Source organism: Callithrix jacchus, chromosome 9 (assembly GCF_049354715.1).
Source record: "Callithrix jacchus isolate 240 chromosome 9, calJac240_pri, whole genome shotgun sequence".
Lineage (NCBI taxonomy): Eukaryota > Metazoa > Chordata > Mammalia > Primates > Cebidae > Callithrix > Callithrix jacchus.
Window position 1 is genome coordinate 110711581 of NC_133510.1, and position 17980 is coordinate 110729560.

Consider the following 17980-nt stretch of genomic DNA (forward strand, 5'->3'; position numbering starts at 1 on the left):
ACAGTAATCCAGCCATGTTAAGTCAAAATTCTGGATTTAATGGGATTTTAAAGCAATAGACTGATGTTTCCCTTTATTGCTTTAGTCTACTCCGTGACATGTATTCAAAAATATTGTGCTCAGTTTTGACAGCAGACTCTATGAAAAACATAATTGGGAGGTGGCGGGCAGGCGCACAGTCTCCTGCGCTCTCTAGACTAGGGGCCTCCATCTCCATGGCCACGGCCATGAATGGGCAGGCCATGTGCTGGCAGGTCGTGGAACATACCGTGGTGCGTTCTGGGCTGGAGGATAGTTGCAAGTATTGTTTGGTCAGTGCTGCTTCTACCCATCTGCACTACATTATAATTTTTAGCAGCATTGATTTGTTTCATCCTATGCAGTGGCTGTCTAATTCTTTCAGTGACCTGTATAGTTCCTATGTAATCTTTTACCTCCTGCTGCTGTCAGTGGTAATAATAATAAGTATTTTCAGTGTGGAGTTTTATACAGTTGTGCCTTCCATCCCCTGCTCCAGACTAGCTCTGATAGGGAAGATCATTCATCCTCAGCAACTCATGCACTCATTTATTCATGCTGCAATGGGAATGGTGATGGCCTGGTGTGCTGCAGTCATTACCCAGGGTCAGTACAGTTTTCCTGTGGTTCCCTGCACTGGTACTAACAGCTTTGGTAGCCCTGCAGTGCAAACCTGCTTAAATGAATATCATCTTTTTTTCTACTGGCTGGAGCATTTGTGGGCTATAGCTATAGCCTCCCATATTTTGTTAACAACATGAACTGTCTTCCATTTCCCATCTTACAGCAATACAAGTTTTTGCGTTTTAGGAGATCTCTGCTCTTACTAGTTAAACACAGTTGTGTGGAATCACTGTTCCTGGTTAGAAATTTCTGCATTTTATATTATCTTCTTGGCCATATTCCCAAAACTTGGATTAGCACTGCTATGAACCTTCACATAGATGAGCAGGTTCAGAGGCCACTTGTCACAGTGAGTGGCCTCTTAAACCTCTCATTACTCTACCATGTCTGGCTCTGTGGTGTCTTTTTCCTGATGACTTGGTATATCTCATGGATACTCTTCAAAATCTATGCCACAGAGGCTCATGTGTTTCCTGTTCAACCATTTGCAGAAGGGTCAGATGAGTGCCTTCCGAAAGTGTTAAACAGCAATCCTCCGCCCATCATAAAGTATTTAGCCTTGCAGGACCTGATGTTGCTTTCTCAGTATTCGCCTTCACGAAGACAAGAAGTTTTTAGCCTTAGCCAACCAGGTATCCCCACAATTGGACAGCCATTTCAATGGGGTGTTTGAATCTTTTAAACGGTATGACTCAGAAACTGGTTCTCTATCAAGAAGCTGCTGCTACGAGTGGGAGAGTGTCTTCATCTTACCCAGTGGAATCTAAGAAATTTAGTTCTCCGGAAGAAACTACTTTTCAAACACCAAAGTCTAGGCAGATGCCTCGGCCTTCAGTGCCACCGTTAGTTAAAACATCACTGTTTTCTTCAAAATTATCTACACCTGATGTTGCGAGTCCCCCTGGGATCCCGTTTGGCTCTAGTGTAGTGCATCGCATGGCTGGAATTTTTGATGTAAATACCTGCTATGAGTCACCGCAAAGTCCTCAGCTAAAAAGAGGGCCAAGATTATGGACATCTGCTTCTGATCAGCAAATGACTGAATTTTCTAATCCTTCTCCGTCTACCTCTATTAGTGCTGAGGGTAAGACAGTGAGACAACCCAATGTGATTTATTCATGGATTCAGAATAAACGTGAACAGATTAAGAATTTCTTGTCAAAACGGGTGCTGATAATGTATTTTTTTAGTAAGCACCCAGAGGCCTCCATTCAGCCTGTTTTTTCGGATGCCCAAATGCACATTTGGGCGTTAGAAGGTCTGTCGCAGTTAGCAGCAGCATCATATAGAGAGGATAGATTTGGAGTTGTCCAGACTACACTACCAGCTATCCTTAATACTTTGTTGACACGGAAAGAGGCAGTCGACAAGTACTTTAAGCTTCCTCATGCTTCCAGTAAACCACCCCGGATTTCAGGAAGCCTTGTGGACACTTCATATAAAACATTAAGATTTGCATTCAGAGCATCACTAAAAACTGCTATCGATAGAATAACTGCTACATTTAGCGAACATCTGAATGCTGTGCAAGCATCTGCAGAACATCAGAAAAGGCTTCAACAGTTCTTGGAGTTCAAAGAGTAGTGAAGTAATATCAACTGTGTTCCTTACACTGCTGATACAACTACAGATGGGACAGTAAATGTTCAGCATTCTTGGATCAGAAGAAAATGGACTAATTAGATGCTTCCTTTGTCGTGGTGGTTGCTTTGAAAACTATACTTTAATGGGAGAAATCATGGAAAGAAATTCTCAACAGAATAACTGAAAACTGCTTTTTCTGTACCGATTGCTTTTTGTGTGTGTGGTATAATAAAATCTTTATTCCATTTTACAGAAGCATTGATGGCAGTGGAAATGTCTAGCTCATATAACTTAATAATCATAACCAAACAACTTTTAGAATTTACTTTTGAAAAGAGGGGAGCCAGTTCTGAAATGAGAGTGCGTCGACTTCATAGTCTTCTTAATTAAGAGTTTAGCTGTTTGTGAACTCGAAATACATAAACTTTTTAAGTGTAGTTTTGTTTGCTAAAGGATAAAAATGGTAACAGTGCAGCAAAATTCACAGAAAAAATATTGTGTAAAGGACATATTTTGTTAATCTGTTAGGTTGTGTTTTGTTTCCAGGGACAAATTAAATTTGTATGATTGTCCAAAAAAGGGTCTCAGTTTACAGATGCTAACTCTATAAAAGAATGTGGAAAAACTCAGTTCTTAAGTTACAAGATTAAAAATTCACATTTGGTCTTTAAGAAACTATTGACTGACATCTATGAATTTATTTTGTATCATGCTAGTAAACACAAAGCATTAATGTATGGATATATTCCCAGCTAGTTTTGCTTTCTTTTTCTGAAGCAAAACATTAAGTGATTGCAGAGTTTTTCAAGCGAGAGAGAAAGATTGGCAAAAAAACCCCAGTGAATGTCTCCTTTTTTCCCCATTGTTCACCTTCATTAGATCAGATTCTGTGAAGCTTGTCTGGTCTCTCGAAGAGAGCAGCCTCTATAGTGTTAAATGGCTAATTAAAATATATTAGGACGATTTTTATAGCCAGAAATGACTTAGTCATCAAATAGCAGTGAAACCGAAACGTCAGAAGGATTACTGTACTTGGAAGTATGTTGTGTGCCCCAAATGTGAGTGAAGTGATGTTATAATTTATTAATCAGCTTCTTTGGAGATTAAAGATTGGAAATCCTAGTTGTACATACTCACTGGACTGGCTTTGGACTGAAATGCTCCTTTGTAATTATTTTCCTATTATCTTTTCCTTTTAGTGTCCCAAAATATTTTCAGTCAGCACAGTATTGTGTATGAGTCTTTAATGTGGTATCATATATGTCTACATTTGTCTAATTCATTGATGTATTATATTTTAAAAATTGAATATTTTAGCTCCAGGCCCTGTTGCCCTTCAACCAGTACATGCCAAATTATAAACAGGTACTACTGGCCTTGAGCGTGTCTTTGTGGGACAGTTCCCTGAGTGTCAAGCGTTTAGATATGTAGGCTATTGCCATTTGTTTTTGTTGTTGTTGCTGTTGTTGTTTGTTTTTCATTTGTGTCTGAGGCTGAATTGATTTCTTTTTTTGAATGTGAAAGTTGAATATCAAATGTGGTCATTTCTTACAGATGGCCAAGACAGAAAACTGTGGCGAGGTTGACTGAGAATTGTCTTCCATGTATTAACGCCATTAAGCCTTTTATATTCCATTCTCTGTGCTGCCCTTTGCTGAGGCATTTTGGGAGATAAGCACTCTGAATCTTCTGCTCTCATTAAAGAAGAACTGTGGTATTCAACCCACTGGATTCCTGAGAATAAAGATAGGATGATTCCTTTGAACTTTGACTTACTTGTATAAAATGTCCAGCTAGGTTTAGGTTTTTGCCATTTCCTATATACTTTGGGTAAAGCTACAATGTGAATGTTTCTGAGAATGTTCATTCCTGCTTTCTCTCAAGAGAATGTGCTGTGTACTAAATACAGGCCACGTAATGTCTGCCTGTTGGAGATCTGGAGACTGCCCCCCTAGATCTGTATTGCATTTAGTAGGTAAGGGGGTCAGTTTCTTTTCCCCATTGTGTGTTGATGATCTCCACACCATCTGCTGGAACTAGGGTGTTATCAAGGGGAGCTCCTTCTCCTGTGTACTAAGAGAAGGGTCTCAGGGAGGCCAAGAAGAGAGAAGCATTTCCTTTGAGGAAGTCACATCCTGCCTATGAGCCCATTGATGCTGTAACATTGGACTGAAAGAGAGTGTTCTTTAAAAGCCTTTCTCGGCTGTTAATATAAAAACATGATGGTATCAGCTCTTAGCATATTTGCGTGACCCTTATGAAAGGTATAAATTCACAGAACTTCTTTCACAGAGAATGGGAAATTGTCCTAGAAATAAACCTTGTACAGTTGAGTGGATATGGATAAGCAACAATTTGCTACTTTGCAGGATTTGTTCCTTGGTAATTTTTGGTGTATCATCCTGTAAATATTCATGGTAGTCTGCTTATATCCTCCTGTATATCGTGGATACTGGATTGGGTAGAAAAATAGATTGGCAATTTTAAAAAATGAAAAAAAAAGAAAAACATAATTGATTGATATAATTGCTAAAAACATTCAGCATATATGTGCAAATTCTATGAAGCATCATTTTATGAAAATAAAACAAGAGCTACATAAGTGTTTTATGGAAATAGTAGATATATAGAGCTATGTTTATTGAAAGAAATAGAAGGTAATACATTTTTTACATGGCAGTCCGTACTTACATTTTCTCACTAATGTGCACTATTTATGAATGAACTACATAGGAACAAAATGTAAAATGCCTGCAATCCCAACTCATTGGGAGGCAGAGGTGGGTGGATCACGAGGTTAAGATAGAAACCATCCTGGCCAACATGGTGAAACCCTGTCTAGACTAAAAATACAGACATTATCTGGGTGTGGTGACTGGCGCCTTTAGTCTCAGCTACTTGGGAGGCTGAGGCAGGAGAATTGCTTGAACCCAGGAGGCAGAGGTTGCAGTGAGCTGAGATGGCACCACTGCACTCCAGCCTGGGCGACAGATTGAGACTCCCTCTCAAAAATAACAACAAAAAAGAAAGAAAGAATCAGAGAGAGAGAGAGAGACAGAGAGAAAGAGCTTATTTGTGTGGTGACCTAGCTAGGCAGCTAGCCACTATAAAAATTTATATGGAAAGGAACTTTTCATAATATTAATTGATACTGATACCTTTATACATTCTCCCCAAATGTCATGTCAAATACTTTAACTGTAATGGTCTGTTATGTAAACTGAGTATAAAATGTATAAAAAATGTGAAGAATGGTTTGTATTATTCATCAATTTTTAAATGCTTTTCAACATTTGTAATGTCTCTTTGAATTCAATTTTAAACATATTGAGTTGACAATAAGCATTAGTGAATTAACTTGGACAGAAATAATTTTGAGACTGATAGGCTTTTGCTTCAATGTCAAATCCAATCTTCTAAAAAGGTAAACCAGTTGTATCACTGACTTAAAGAAATTAATATTTAGCATTCAATGTAGTTACTGGAGAACTTTTAAGTTATATGTGAGTTGTTTGAGACAAAATCTGGAGTGCAGTGGTGTGATCATGGCTGACTACAGCCTTGAACTCCTGGACTCAAGCAACACTCTCACCTCAGCCCCTGAGTAGCGGGGACTATAGGCACACACCACCACACCCATCTGGGTGTTTTTTGTTTTGAGGTGGAGTCTTGCTCTGTTGCCCAGTCTGGAGTGCAGTGGTGCAATCTCAGCTCACTGCAACCTCTGCCTCCTGGATTCAAGTGATTCTCCTGCCTCAGCCTCCCTAGTAGCAGGGATTACAGGCACACACCACCATGCCCAGCTAATTTTTGTGTTTTTAGTAGATATGGGGTGTCACCATGTTGGCCAGATTGGTCACAAACTCCTGACCTCAGGTGATCCGCCCGCCTCAGCCTCCCAAAGTGCTGGGATTACAGGCATGAGCCCCCACACCTGGCCCTGGTATTTTTTAAAATATATATTTTTGTACAGATGGAGTCTCACTCTGTTGCCTAGGCTGCTCTTGAACTCCTGGGCTCAAGCTCTCTGCCCACCTTGGCCTCCCAAAGTGCTGGGATTACAGGGAGGAGCCACCATGCCTGGCTGAGACTAGGATTTAATGAAAAATATATGATAAACTTTGGAGCACATGTTTTTCAGTCCTTATTTTTGGTAAAAAACAAATTATGAATAAACTTTAGTTTCATACTTGGCCTGATTATTTGCATAAAAGTGAGCAAGAATGGTTATTTCTGCATAGGCCTTTTGGATTGACTTTGATAAAACTCTGTTTCACAAGGAATTTTAAATAAGACGATTGGAGCCGAGCCCAGCTATGGGTTTATATCCTCAAATACCTGTGAACTGGGTGATTCTCTCCTTTTGAGGTTCCAAGATAAACTTGGAGCATCCAGATCTGCTAGAAAGTGACATTTTTTTTACTGACCACAGGTTAGGAACCTTGTGCAGGGATTGTGTAGACAAGAGGCCACTTTTTCCCAAGGGGCTTTTATTGGCTCTGCATGTTAAGCTTGATTCCTTAAAGGGAAACACATCCTTTTAGTTAAAGTCTTGGAAAAATAACCAGCTTTTCCAGTTGTGCTTTGTTGACAAAGAAAAATGTATTTTTATTGCACTGATGCAAACAACTATATTGCTATAAGAGTACTTACAGATAGTTTTTAAATTCTAGAGGAACCAGGCACAGAAACATAATCATGCTCTAAATTTTCTTTACAGTTGAATACTGTACTTTCTTCATCCCTTCATCTGTACATAGACAAGTAGGTTGATTCCTTATCTTGTCTACTGTGCATGGTGCTACAGGCTACATAGGAAGGCAGTTATCTCTTGCATGGATTGATTTCATTTGCATTTTATGTGTACCCAGTAGTAGTGTGAGGGGAAACCATTTATTTCCTGCCTGTTGCTTGCTGGTAAAAAAAGTAAAATAGCAAGAATCTGAAGTCAGCAGTCAGGTGACTAGCCAACACCAGTGGCGTTGTCGCAGTGAGGCTTGAGGGCAGGGAAAATAATTCCCCCTTATAAAACTAGTGCCTATGTTATCTATAAACCTTGAAAATGTAGCAAAGAAATGTTCTTCCTGTTACCCAAGAATCTATCCCAGTCATGTATTCCATGTTTGCACAAGCTACCCCACCCCCCGCACCTGTTAGAGCTGTATCTGTCACAAAGTGATTAACTGCTTTGGTTCAGCTCCTGTAACCCTTCCCCTTTCCCTGCTTCCCCAGTGAGTCAAATATAAATTAGTGAATCAATGAAGGCCAAAGACTGTGAGGTCAGCTGCCCAGCCAATGGGCAATGACACAATTTCACCTCAACTCTCCCTTTAGAGTTGTAAGCCCTTAAAAAGAGAAAGGAACTGCTTTTTTAGGGAGCTCGGTCTTGGGGACGCAAGTTTGTCAATGCTCCATGGCCGAATAAAGTCTCTTCCCTCCTCACTCTGGTGTCTGAGGGATTTTGTCTGTGACTCGTCCTGCAACATTTCTGGTTCCCGATTGGGAAGCGACATTTGGTCTTGTGAACATCCAGGGCAGCCCCTTAGGTGGCTTTGGCCTACCTTGTGGAGTATCCCCATATGGTGCTCTGGCTAGCGTAGACAACGTGGATCCTTGAGGTGCCTCTGAGAAGGCACATTTGCTTTCTCGGTAGAGCACCTTGTCAGAATGAGATCCAGCAGGCACCCGTGGTGTCTCAACGCAGCGGCTGAACACCAGGAAATAACTGACACTTGGTGAAGTCTGGGTGACTGGAAAACGGTAGGATCGTGATCCTGGGAACTAGCCCACTTCATCTCAGTGGAAGCGTGGCCTGATCACCTACGGTGTGCCAATCTCACTGCTTCTGTCTAGACAAGTGCAATTTTACACGGACAAGTGTATTTTTTTATATTTCATTCTTAATATAAGTGTAGTTTTTATTGAGTGCTTCATATGTGCCAGTAACTATTTTGGGTGCTTCATATTACGTCACAATCCTCACAACATTTCAAGGGAAGCATTATAAACTCATTTACACATAAGAAAATTAGAACTCAGACTGCCCGAGGTTATATAGCTGGAAAACAAGCTGCAATTTCCAACAGTATTGATCTGGTTCTCTAGGCAGCGTTTGTTTCACCGAAGCAACATCACATCACCCAGGCTGTTTCAGGGGTCCATTGAAAGATTAATAGGCATGTCATCTCCAAAAAGGGTTTTGTGATCAGATAAGTTTTAATTACTTTTCCCCTTTTTAATATATTCTTTCTAAAGACATTTACAACAACATTAGTTATATACCACAGGTCTGAAAACCATCAAGAATCATAACTGTCTGACCACATGTTCTCTTATTTTAAGAAACTGCCTTCTTTTTTATATTGCATTTTAGGTTTTGGGGTACATGTGAAGAACATGCAAGATAGTTGCATAGGTACACACGTGGCAGTGTGATTTGCTGCATTCCTCCCCTTCACCTATATCTGGCATTTCTCCCCATGCTATCTCTCCCCAACTCCCCACCCCCTGGACAAGTGTATTATTTAAGAGCACATGTTGGTTTTAAAACCTCTCTCAAACCCACACATTATTATTTTTGTTTGTTTATGAAAACAAATTAAATGGGAAAAAGTGACCTGCCCCCTCATGCAAATGCCATTCCTAGCCATGTCTACTATTCCTGAGTCATCAGACGTTTCTAGATCAAACAGTTCAAAATTTTTTCCAGAATATTTTTTTAATAGTAGAAGCTCTGTTTTAAAAGTTTGTGTCCTCCTGTAAGAATAAAATGATGAAATTATATCAGTCTACTCATCGCCTATGTAGATTGACTACTTTTTTACTTTTTTGTATGCAACTAAGTCTATGTACTCAATTCTCTGCCAATCTCTGTGAGTTCCTTGAGCAATTTCTGTCATTGTATATGTAAAATACTATTATTTGAGTCATTGTTTAAAAACAATCACTGTAGGCTGGGTGCAGTGGCTCACGCCTGTAATCCCAGCACTTTGGGAGTCCAAGGCAGGCGGATCACGAGCTCAGGAGATTGAGACCATCCTGGCCAACATGGTGAAAACCTGTCCCTAGTAAAAATACAAAAATTAGCTGGATGTGGTGGCATGCACCTGTAGTCCCACCTATTCAGGAGGCTGAGGCAGGAGAATTGCTTGAATCTAGGAGGTGGAGGTTGCAGTGAGCAGAGATCGTGCCACTGCACTTCAGCCTGGGGACAGTGTGAGACTCTGTCTCAAAAAAATAATAATAATGACCATATATTCCCTGTCAGTTGATGAAAAACACATAAGTAATGCTTTTCTAAATAGAGAGACCTAGATAACCAATACTCAGACTTACAATGTTATGCCCAATGACAACCATTTTTACGACCTGGTCATGATTATTAGCTACAGAAATGGAATTAGCAAGCCCTTAGAGACACATCTGAAGTGAAAAGTTTAGGTTATAAAAGAGAGTGTTGCCATGTCTAAGACAAAGTTTGTCCCTTCCAAGATATGAAACACTTCAATGCAAATCTTCATCACTGCTGATTTATCACAAATTTCCAGAACGACTGAATCAAATGGATCATTGATGAGGTATCAAAAGTATCATAATATACATGGTGCCATATTTTCTACAGAGATTATCTAGTTCAAGGGTTCCTTGAGAGGATAGAGGACAGAACAGTGGTTATTACATTGTACTAAGTGAAGGATTTTTACCTTTAAAATGCAGTGATGAGTTCAAACAGAGAGAAGTCAACCAATATTTTACATATATAACATTTATAGCCAGAGGAGACACCGCCAACAGTTGCCACTGCATTGGGAATTTCTGGCTCTTTTCTCTTTGCCTTAAATTCAGGTGTCTTTTATGAATAATCAAAAGTAGCAAAAGCCAGTGCTATCTGGCCAGTGTTTTAAAACCAGAAAAAAAACATAAAAAAGAGACGTTTGACCCTACTCAGCTTCAGGATTGTATTATTCAAGGCTTAATTGAAACCAGTCCTGATTTGGAAGCAGTAACTAAGTTTCTTTATGCTTCTGGAGCAAAACGTGATTACCATCTGTATGCGGAAACACTCTTTGACATTCTGGTGGCTGGTGAAATGCTGGCCCCAGGTGGTACAGTGGCAGATCACGTGATGTGTACAGATGTCTGCGTGTTTGCAGCCCAAGAAGACCTAGAGACCATGTAAGCACTTGCTCATGCTTTTAACAAGTTAATCAGGTGTTACAAATACCCAGAGAAAGGTGGGCATTTTTTTGTTTTTGTTTTTGTTTTGAGATGGAGTTTCACTCTTGTTGCCCAGGCTGGAGTACAATGGCTCGATCTCAGATCACTGTAACCTCTGCCTCCTGGGTTCAAGTGATTCTCTTGCCTTAGCCTCCCGAGTAGCTGGGATTACAGGCATGTGCCATCATGTCCAGCTAATTTTGTATTTTTAATAGAGACGGGGTTTATCCATGCTGGTCAGGCTGATCTTGAACTCCCCACCTCAGGTGATCTGCCCACCTCCACCTCTCAGTGCTAGGATCACAGGTGTGAGCCACCACGCCGTGGCCCACTGCTGCTGTTCTTAAAGGGTTTTCCAGAGTTGGAGAGGAACAAGCTGGCTATGTTGACTGGTGTCCATCTGGCTAATGGAACAATGCATCCATTTTTAATAACCTTTATAATGAGAATTTGGTTAAAGAAGGGGTTTCAGCAGCTTTTGCTGTGAAGCTCTTTGAATCATGAATAAATAAAAAAGATATCAATGTGGTAGCTGCAAGTCTTCGGAAGGTCAGCATGGATAACAGACTGATGGAACTTCTTTCTGCCAACAAGCAAAGTATTGAACACTTCACAGAGTATTTTACTGGGGCAGGCTTGAAAGAGCTTTCAGAATATGTTCAATATAAGCAAACCATCAGAGCTCATAAGGAGCTCCAGAAAGAACTTCAGGAACAGATGTCCTGTGGTGATCCATTCAAGGATATAATTTTATATGCCAAGGAGGAGATAAAAAAAACCAACATCAGGATCAATTGTCATTGGAACAGTCTGGTGGAGTGGAATGAGCACTGCGGAACGGAACAAAAGAGAAGAGCTTGTAGCGGAGCAAGCCATCAAGTCCTTTAAGCAATACAGCCGTCTGTTGGAGATAATGACCTTTGAAGCACCATGAATGCAGCTGGAGGCCATTGTCTTAAGCTTAGAAATATGCAGGAACAGAAAAATACCACAATTTCACTTACAACAGGGAGCTAAGCATTAGGTACACATGGACATAAATATAGAAACAATAGACACTGGGGACTACTACAGAGGGGAGAGAGGAAGAAGGCCAAAGCTGAAAAACTACCTATTGGGTCCTATCTGGGTGATGGATCATTCATACCCTGAACCTCAACATCACAGGGTATACTCATGTAACAAACCTGAACATGTGCTCCTTGTCTCTAAAGTAATAGTTGAAATTATAAATAAATTATTTTATCTCCTTATAATAGAAATAAAAATATGGACACCAAATTTTTTTTTTTAAAAAAGGTTCATGAGAGGAAAATGAAAAAACAGTGAAGGGAAGGGGCACGCGGCCCTCAGAATGGACCTTCATGAATGTGCAGTATCTTCCTCTGGGGCTCCATTTGGGTAAAAATATGTGCGACGGCCAGGCACGGTGGCTTACACCTGTAATCCCAGCACTTTGGGAGGCTGAGATGGGTGGATCATCTGAGGTCTATTTCAAGAACAGCTTGACCAGTATGGCAATACCCCCACTCTACTAAAATACAAAGATTAGCTGGGTGTGGTGGCACACGCCTGTAGTCCCAGCTACTCGGGAGGCTGAGACAGCATAATCACTTGAACCTGGGAGGTGGAGGTTGCAGTGAGCCGAGATTGCACCACTGCACTCCAGCCTGGGCAACAGAGAGAGACTCCATCCCCTCCCCCCAAAAATTACATTAAATTAAATTTCAAAAATTAAAATAAGAAACTAAAATAAAATAATAAAAATGCAAGTAAAAACTATTGAAATGCCACTGTATACATCTTTTAAAGTAGAAAAAAACTTCTAATACATTGTAATGGTGAAACTGTAAGACATGATTTTACAAATTCTGTTGGTAGCATTGTAAATTAGGACATCTTTCAGAGGGTTAATTGTCAGTAAAAAGTGAGTCTAAAGATGTTTCCACTCTCTGAACAACAATCTTACTTACAGAGCATGATCCTAAGGAAGATGTTCAACAAAATAAAGGCATATGGATAAAGGCATCATTGAATGACTTATTAAAACCACGCAGGAAGCAATCTAAATATTCTGTGATCAACTTCGACTGCACCCTATACACTTTTCTTTTATACTGCTTATCACAGTTTAATTATTTTTTGACAACTGTCTGACCACTAGATAGTAAGTTCCATGAGGGTAGGGCTGTCTCTGTCTGGATCTCTGGCATATAATAAATATAGAAGAAAACTAAATAAATATAGAAAAATGAGAGTGCCCATCCTTGAACTCCACATTTCCTAAACCCAATCTAAGATCTTCTGACAGCTGCTCTGTCTGATGAGACTACCTGACCAGTATATCTCTCTTACTATAGAAATCAATACATTCTAACTTTGTCTACTTATTTCAGACACTGGAGTCTCATAACCTTTGGAAATAACTCTGTAAATTCATTAAATTTAATAACATTATACTTTATTTTTCTTAATAAAATACAAATGAAGTTTGTAATTCCTTTAGTCCATTTTACTGTGATTTAAACTGCCACAATTACTAGTAAAAGAATAAACAGTGAGTAATGACAATTGGGCTTTTCTCCCCAGATGGAAAAACATCAACATAGAGAATTTAGCTTATTAGAGGGAAACAAAAGAATTGCCCCCAAAAGGACATAATTGTCATAATGAACCCCCATTGAGCTGTAAGTTTGTGATATCCAATAGCTAACCAAGGAGAGAGAAGTCAAGCAGGCTGGTTGATATAGGGGTCTGGAATTCAGGAGAGAGTTCTAGGCTGGAGATACAAATCTAAAAATAATTAACAGGTACACGGTAGTAAAAGTCATAAGAAAGAAGATTGAAGACTGAGCCCTGGACAGGTCAATGTGTGTGGAAGTTTGGGGATGAGGTGAGTCAAGGGAGACGGACTATGGCGGATGGACTAGGAAGGTAGGAGGAGAGGTCAGGTGAGTGATGGCATCCCGAAAGCCACACGAAGAAATTGTTATGAAAAAGAGAGTTTCCCATTGGGTCAAATATTGCTGATAGATTAAATAAAGTGAGGTATGAGTAATTATGTCTAGATTTGTTAACGTGAAAATCTGTAGAAACCTTGGGAAAAACAATTTTGGAGACGTGGCAGGAGTGCAAATTACTGGACTGAGTTCAAGAATAAACAGAAAATTTGAGCCCATGAGTATAGAAAGTTCTTTCCAGGGCATCGTACATGCAGCATGTTATTCCTCTGCCTTTCGAACAAATATTTAATTTTCTTGTGAAGAAATGACAGTATTTGTTAGCCCTTACTACTTACTACATTAATAAAATAGTAGTTTTGTTACTTACTGCATTAATGAAACTCTGAATAGAAAGAGTTGGGCTTCAGACTCATTCAACTACAGCTTAAATCCTGCCTCAAGCTCTGTCACTTACAGCTATTGCTTAGCCTTTCTGTGCCTCAATTTTCTTATCAATAAAATAGAGATAAAAAATAGTAGGTTTTCACAGAACATCACTGTCATGCTTAAATGACAATCTACACAAAGTATTTAGAATATTTCCTGGAACAAATAACACCACAATAACTGTTAGTTTTTTTGTTTTTGTTTTTGTTTTGTTTTGTTTTATTTTTTGAGACAAGGTCTCGCTCTGTCTCACCCAGGCTGAAGTGCAGTGGCAGCATCATAGCTCACTGCAGCCTTGAACTCCTGGGCCCAGGCAATCCTCCTGCACCAGCCTTCTGAGTAACTGACTAGAGGAACACACCATAATGCCTGGAGAACTTTAAAAAATTTTTAAGTAGAGATGAGATCTTACTTGCTATGTTGCCTGAGTCAAGCGCAAACTCCCAGCTCAAGTGGTCCTCCTGCCTCAGCCTCCCAAAATGCTGTGATTACAGGCGTGAGCCACTGTCCCTAGCCAGATTTTATTATTACTATTACCACTACCATTGTATCTTCTTTGTAGGATGTCTGAAAATTAGAGGTAACACTGTATTTCAATTATTCTAAGATGCTCATTTCTCACATTTTAACATCTCTGACACTGGAATGCCATTCATAGTTTCCTACAACTATAATTGGTAGCATTTAAAAATTATTTTATTTATACATAAATTGAAGAATCATCACACAATCCATCGTGTTTTACAAGAAGTAGAATGTGGTCTATTCAAAATGTCCAGGCAGCTCTAGGCGTGATTGGCACTTATCAAAAAGTTAGTTCTTAAAATACTACAAGGAAAGAGGGCTAAAATAACAAATTTTTAAAAACAAATTCTTACTTTGATTCATAAAAAAGCTATAAGCCCAAGGAAATTTAAGATTCTAGTAAGTATGGCTCATTTTATTCAATACTCAGATTTATACAATATATGTCAATCACTTAATTGCAATGATCTATATGAATATTTAAGACAAATTTTCAAATGGGCAGTTAAGGTTGTCTTTTACTATTTTCTACCCAGAAATGCTTTTGTTCGAAAGTAGGGAGGAAAAGCTTCAATGAGATTAAGTCCTAATACTGCATTTTAAATCTCTCCATTTGCTCAGATGGGGCTGGAAAACATGAATTTTTTTCAGGATGGAAGAGTTCTGAAAGATAGTAGAATATGCCTGCTACCTAATAGATACTCAGGTACTGTTCGATTATAAAAGGATTAAAAGAATGGATAAATACAGTTGAGGAGTTCAACATTTTTGAATAAAACTCCTATAAAGTAAAGCAATACTTCTATAAAAGTAATAATCATGTATATTTTTTATTTTTTATTTTCATAAGGACATAGTTACAATAAAATGATTACATTATATTTTTTTGCACACATGTAATAAATCTACATGAAATGAAAACATACATATATAATAAAATATATGCATAATAAAATCTTTAAAAGCACAGATAAAAAGAATCCCTTTACTGCTGAAGAGGCCAGAAGGTCGCAGAAGACACCAATCCACACAAAAATAATAATAATAATCTGAAAGTGAGAAATTGGTTTATTTTTGAAAAATTTATATTCTTCTCTTCCCAAGTATTATTCCATTAATAATGAACTTCACTACAACTTTTATGCATACTCGTTGCCAAGATCACAGACAAGAAAAAGGAAAAAGCTTTGTATATTATACATATTTTTGGTAACACAAGATCACAGCCTGTGTGGATATATTATCAAATTGATTTTTTTCTCACTCAATATACCAAAATACATCTTTGTACATCAACATTCTTCGGTATCTATTGCTACCTTAAACAATCACTTATTATGCCATGCTATGAATGCATGAAATTTGTAAAATCCATTCTATGGGGTCTTCCTAAAATTAAGCAGTGCTGAGAAAACCAAATTGCATATGTGTCTGTTTCCTAAAGCTGTTTTAGTATAATGGAATTGAGGAGTAACAAGCATATACTTTAAAAAATATGGTATTTACCACCAAATTATAAATTTGAAAAGTCATTAGACTCAAACTTTAAGCAGCAGTGTGAGCACTACTGCTCTTTGTCACCACAAAATTGGGAATAGAAAGCAGTATTTCACTCCTCTTTTACCTTAAATTCCTTCTCTTCCCAGGAAAGCTAAGTATGTTTTCCTGTGTATATAGACAACATTTTAAAACCTTGATATTTTATTAGGTTTATATAAAATTAATAAACACATAAAGGGCTTGCCTTTTAAGAAAAATGAGCCTTCCTTTCAAAGAACATGGGACTCTCTTCCTACTTCAAAATTTCCTTCTAAGGTCCCTCAGTAAAGAACATATTTACATAGATGTACATTATTATAAAATGGATATTGGATTTCATCCAAAGAATTTTTAGCCTACTAAAAATATTTTATGAGTATTTATATTATGGGAATAATTTCTCTCATTATGTACCTTTCTGTCAAGTATATAACCTCATGTTTTAAATGTATGTATTAAAAGTAAAATCCTGGACCAGTGCGGTGGCTCACACCTATAATCTCAGCAGTTTAGGAGGCCAAGGCGGGCAGATCACTTGAGATCAGGAGTTCCAGACCAGCCTGGCTAAAATTGAAACCCCATCTCTATTAAAAATACAAAAATTAGCAGGGCATGTTGGCCAGCACCTGTAGTCCCAGCTACTCGGGTGACTGACGCCAGAGAATCGCTTGAACCCCAGAGGCAGAGGTTCCAGTGAGCAGAGATGCGCCTCTGCACTCCAGCCTGGGCGACAGAGCGAACTCTGTCTCAAAATAATAATAACAATAAAATTCTGTATATGCTTATTAGTAAAATCACTAAAACTGCTATTATGTGTTCTAGGCGGGACAGTATGAGTAAGAGGATGGGAAAGCAGCTAACGTTTTGTTTTGGTTTTTCTGATCATAGAGGTGACCAGCACCCTCTCCAAGGCATCCCTGTTCCAGGGGCTGCGGGGCCAGCACGGAAGGACGGGCGCACCTCCCTGACCTTCACCTCCTTCAGCTACCCTGGGCTGGGAGCTCCCATCACCTGCTTCTGTGGTCGCCCTCCTTCAATGCAGGGCTCTTGAGCAGAAGGCTGCGCTGCACTGTGGCCGTGTCTCCTTCGCTGGCCGTCCCGTGGATCCTGCCCAGCTCCCAATCTCCGCGTGCTCCCAGGAATCCGAGCAGACGCGGTCAGGGATGGAGCCCAGGCCACCTGGCCCTTCTTGCTACTGGAGTCAAACAGCTACCCCACAGCTACCCTCCGCCTTTTCGCGGACTCTGGAGTCCAATCACTATAAGCCAAGCCCAGGCCATCACAGCCTTCAGCAGCAAAACCGCAGCTTGCGACCTCTCAGATCGAGTGAGCCAGGCAGAGCCTTAGGCACGCGCCTGGGCACACCAGCCAGCCCAAGGCCCAGGAAGCCGCTCCCAGGCGGCGCGTGGCTGGCGCTGGGATTCTAGAGCTGGGCTGCTTGAGCAGGCTGGGAGCGCTGGGGCCCTGGCGCTCTGCGGCCACCAGAGATCGGGCCGAGGAGGGGCTGCTTGCCCGCACCACCGCGCCTCCACTGCCCAGAAGACCGCCTGATTTGGCTGCCCAAGCTGCGACATCTGGCCCCCTGTCCGCGACGCTGGGACCCCGGCAGGGTGGGAGGTTTCTGGTTGCTGCTGTCCATCCCGATTCCTGAGGCCGCCCAGGGCAGGCCTGCCCCGCCTGTCTCGGTGCTCCTGGGCTGCCCTCGCCACCTGCACTCCGGGCGGGCAGCAGCAGCCCAGACATCCCGCCCCGCCAGGCTCACAGCATCAGAGACGCTGGGTGGACTCCATGGTGGCGGTAGAGATCGCGGCTAATCCAGCCGGTCCGCCCGACCGCAGCAGAGGCAGCACAGGGGCTGCGGGTTAGGAGTGCGCAGCGCCAGCGGCCCCCAGTTCTGTGCGCCCGCCTAGAAGAGACAGCCTGCAGCGTGGTCAGACAGGCTCTTGCGCTGGGGACGCGGCGAGCTCAGGATCCCAAGGCAGCCCAGAGCACTGTCCGCCAGCCCGCCTAGGCACCTGAGCTACAGCCCCTGTGCTGTCTCTGTCGCGGTCCCGCAGGCCGCCTGGATTGGCCGCCGCTGCAGC

The 17980-nt window shown here is 40.7% G+C and overlaps 2 pseudogenes; both read left to right on the forward strand.

Moving 5' to 3' along the window:
* The first annotated feature begins 215 nt into the window (after positions 1–215).
* LOC100389566 (nucleoporin NDC1 pseudogene) lies at positions 216–2883 on the forward strand (annotated as a pseudogene).
* Positions 2884–10315: 7432 nt separating this feature from the next.
* Positions 10316–11377, forward strand: LOC100389927 (eIF5-mimic protein 2 pseudogene; annotated as a pseudogene).
* Positions 11378–17980: the final 6603 nt, after the last annotated feature.